At 38.3% G+C, this 4,375-nt stretch overlaps 1 pseudogene; it reads left to right on the top strand.

Annotated features, from left to right (window-relative positions):
* The first annotated feature begins 571 nt into the window (after window positions 1–571).
* LOC120843179 lies at window positions 572–3,652 on the top strand (annotated as a pseudogene).
* The last annotated feature ends 723 nt before the right edge of the window (window positions 3,653–4,375 follow it).

The following is a 4,375-nucleotide window of genomic DNA, read 5'->3' as shown; positions in this document are numbered from 1 at the left end:
ATAAAGTTGTTTATGAAATTGCAGCCTGACCTGCTTTGTTGAGCTTGTCTATTTTCATGTCCCACTGCGTATTAGCCGTACTCACATATTTTACTACCTATATGCGCTTTTTACAACTTCCACTTGTATTGTTATAAGAACGCAACCTAAATTTAACAAGTTTTATTGTCCCAAACTTTAAATATCATTGGTGCAACAGCATGTCGTTGTTATCTTTATTGTGCGTTACCTGCGTTCATGGATGTCTGTGTCAATGTTTCTTTTTTTTTTTTTTAGAGTTGTATTATATTTTTTGTGTATCACAATAAGGCGTTGAACTGTTACAAACCTGTTAATATAAAACTCAGTATAATTATAAGTGCCAATTTTCAGCATTTAAATTTACTGCACACTTTCAGAGACAAAGCGGCAACGACTATCTTCCTGATTCTGTTTACAACGGCTGTCAAAATATTATGCTTCAATACTTTTAACTTAAATATTAATTACTCTTTATTATATTAAAAACGCATTACGCAGTTATAATATATACTTATTTAAGAATTTGTTTGGTATGTGATATAGCCGGGATATGGCGCCAGGTTGCACTTACCTCTGCGCAAGTGGAAATCAAAGCGAAACCAATACCCAAAGGAAAGAATACCAAAATGGTACCGTGTGCGTTGTAAGTGTGCCTAAGCATTTTAACACCTTGTTTCCAACTGATTATTTTTTGTTTGTCACCCTTAACTGCAACCTTTAACTTTAAACTTTGTTTTTACGCTCTCGGGAATTTTATAGTAAATTGAAGAAATGCTAAGAACGTTTTTTGAAGCTTCATAGTGTTTTTAAATATCTGATCAACAAGCAAGCTCTCTCCGTGTTAGAAATCAAGACATGACTTGGCTTCCAATTTTTTGCAACTGAGCATTGTTTGAGCTCATAGAATTGTCATTCAGTTCTGTCAAATAAACCAGAATCAAAATAATCAATGACTAACAAACAATAAACGTTCTTAACAACCAAAGATAATGAAATGTTCTTTAATTGCAAACCATGTTCTTAATACCTCCTGGGATAGCTGACTCTTTTGGTGCGTGCCTATTGTAAAAACTATTGTACTCCAATTTTTTCGCCCCTTATCCCTCTTAAGAAAGAAATATATGCAACACCAAGCTGCAGAGAAAAAAAACGATATGGTTATTGAATTTTTATAAACGTTTGCCAGACGGTCGCGAAATTAATGTTTTGACGCTGCTGATGAATCATAATTTAACACCGCATATACCTTACTCTCAATAACGAAATGTATCGCAGTAACCTTTTTAGTCAATTGCTTAAACTAATTTCTGTAGAGTGGAATTACGATATATTGTGCAGAATCAATGTGCCACTTTGGGTCGTTGCCGTATACGCGACTGTTGCCGTATAAATTCAGTTTCAGAATTTTTTTATGAAGCAAAATGAAAGAATATCAAATGTATGCATATTATTTGTAGTAAGCGAACTTAAGATACCATTTTCTGCCGGCAGGCTTTTGACGACAACAATGATACGAAGCTGGATCACGTTGGGACTTGCTTTTGCGGAGAATGTCAGCGACATAGCGAAGAATGTCCGGAATGTAGCAAATGTGAGAATAATCTATATGCAAACCTAATATTTAAAGATTAGTAATGCCTGTATAAAATATTTTGCACTTAACGTTTTGAAAGTATTGCTACGCGTTGCTCATCTATGCCCATACCAGACACGCGCGGTACGTTCTTGGTTAAAGTTTTCAATTTAAACTGCTCATTCTGGCTCCCCTTTGAAAATGGATATAACTTGCTTATATATAATATATGCTCCACCAATGTTGACATTGGTGGGACATTCAATATATCTTGTAGATATATAAACTAACTATTTAATTGGTGTCTGCGAACAGCAAGGTTCATATATTACGCTGGAATTTGGTATAAATGTCCCCTTAAGTTGAACCAATGTTTCTCTGGAACGGAATCATTAAAATATTATAATATTGTTTATTCGAGGGCCGATGGGAGGAGCATAAAATATGACGGTTTTGTTAGATTCACGTAACTAAACCAAAAAGAGTGACGCGTAGTGAAGGCATACGTAGTTTCGTGCGAGTTTAGCGAATACAATTTGATGCATTAAAGCTCGTGATGTGGGCAACATTCGTGAGAAATATTCACAGTGCATTTACCACATGGCTAATCTCTTTCAGCGAAGGCTCGCTTCAAAGCTTTATTAAGGTTATATACTATGTGGTCTTTCATTAATTGCACACTTCTGTGTTTTAAGTTGTCAAAAAGTTATAGATAAACCTGCTAAGCTTCGACAAAAAACATATTTTTTCCTGTTTCTTTGAAATGAACATTTGTCATTTGAAAACAACATTTTTGGAGTGCCGCTTTAGGGCTGCCTACAGTAAAAACTAAACGAGTTTTCATTGGTGTGATGTTCTATAAAACGCTGAAATTATGTGTCGAATCAAACATTGTTTTAAGAGGCCAGGTATTCTGCGATATACTAGATTATCTATATATATTTTTAAGAAATGGCTTTTAAAATATATAATAAACGTTTTCCAAACAATCTTCTCCGCATGCGCACCATTCTTTTTTTAAAACAGCGCCGAGAGCTCTAATTACTGTCTGTTTACGGAAGTAGAGGTGGCGGATGCTCCCTGGCGAGATGCGCTACCTGTCCACTTTCCTCCGCGCTGAGAGCGTTAGTTTTTCAAATAAGTAGTATGTTTTTGCGTTCAACGTAAATAGCCTTCTCGGAAAGCTACGCTAGCCCTATATATGGTAGAGACGTTTAGAGACAAATTCGGTACAATTGAGCCGAGATCTAGTATTATAGCCAAACTATGTGTCCACAATACGTTCTCCCTTGCGTCGCTTCGATCTCAAATTTGCCATTCCGTTCCGACCGAAAGCGTATGAAGAGACTGGAAACTAAATTAAAATAATTCGCGATAATTATATGACTAATAGTTTTCTATCTAAACATGATGGTAAAATGGGAAGGGACTACCGGAACGTAGGTTGGGTTTGTCCCGGGCAGCCAAATGGTGAGGCAATCCGTTGCCCGATAGAAGGGCTCACCCATTCGTCCATTCATTCACCTAACTCCCCCCCCCCCCTCCTATACTGCGTCTAACACTAGCTGACAGGGCACTGGAAGCTATATGGGCTTGTCGTACCAATCAATCGCCTGGTTGCATCTCCTGACCTCGCTTTATGCGCGCGAGTATGCTCACAAAGCGTCGTCACCTGGTGCAAGTCCGAACGGTGACTGAACCAACGAGCACGCAGTACTCACCGTACTTTCAGTTTAGCGGTGAACAAAGTATAAGCGTAGTGCTTCCGCTGACCGCTGATATTTTGTGTATTCGTATCATGACAGACGACCTTAAAAAGAGATGGAGCAGTTTTCCTCAGCTTGCCCGGCCCGTTTCATCGATGCATACGCTGAACGAAGTGAGTTTACGAAAATAATTAATGCTCATGAATGTAAAATATGTAATAAATTGGGTCGTAACGCTTTTCACCCCTACACCTACTTCGCCGACTCTTGCATTAAGCTGTTTGAACACCGCAGCAAGCTGACAAGTTTTCTAGCAACATCAATATCATACAGTAAACAGGCAAATCAGTGATTGTTGGTGTACTTTCACAAAATATTTTCCTTTCAAACCATGAAATGTCCAGCCTATTGTTGTCACGGTTGAAACGCTATCTGTTATGTTATCAAGAGTGATTAGTGGTGCTTTATTCTTTTAATTCTTCAGAGCACTCCCGTGGAAAATTGCCTGCACATTGCACGCGCGTCGGCAAGCGAGTGCGTGCCTGGCCATATCTGCACGGACACTCATAGGTTGGAAAGAAGGGATATTTCCACGGAATCTACCAGGATTCAAATTCCTGCACAATGAATACCATCAAACACGTGCCCCTGAGTTGCGCAACCGAAAAGTCCTCAATTTTGTTGAGATGCGGTTGAACCCCATTGTTAAGAAACATTTGCACTCATCTAATTTTTAACGCAGTTGGTAATTGTAGTTTTGGTGAACTTCTTAACATATAAGCGAGATAGCGGCAAATTGTATACCATAATTATAATGAATACTCAGCGGCAAACCTACTTACTAACGCATACAAAGCACACTTGGGTCGCGCTGAAGCCTATTGCAAGCTCAAGATAGAAAGACATATTTAACCGCTTCCTCATGACCACTCTACGAAATTTCTTGCACAATTTGGGTGTCACAAAAACATTATTTCTGCGTTTTCGACGTTGACGTATCAATAAAATTACAAATTACTAGTCTGGAATGCACGCACAACTCTCTGTTCCGAAAGGCTATATACACGCGAAATTT

This window comes from Ixodes scapularis, unplaced genomic scaffold (assembly GCF_016920785.2).
Source record: "Ixodes scapularis isolate PalLabHiFi unplaced genomic scaffold, ASM1692078v2 PGA_scaffold1__304_contigs__length_218370807, whole genome shotgun sequence".
Classification (NCBI taxonomy): domain Eukaryota; kingdom Metazoa; phylum Arthropoda; class Arachnida; order Ixodida; family Ixodidae; genus Ixodes; species Ixodes scapularis.
Note: the sequence above shows the minus strand (reverse complement) of the source record. Positions and strands in the feature narration are given on the sequence as shown.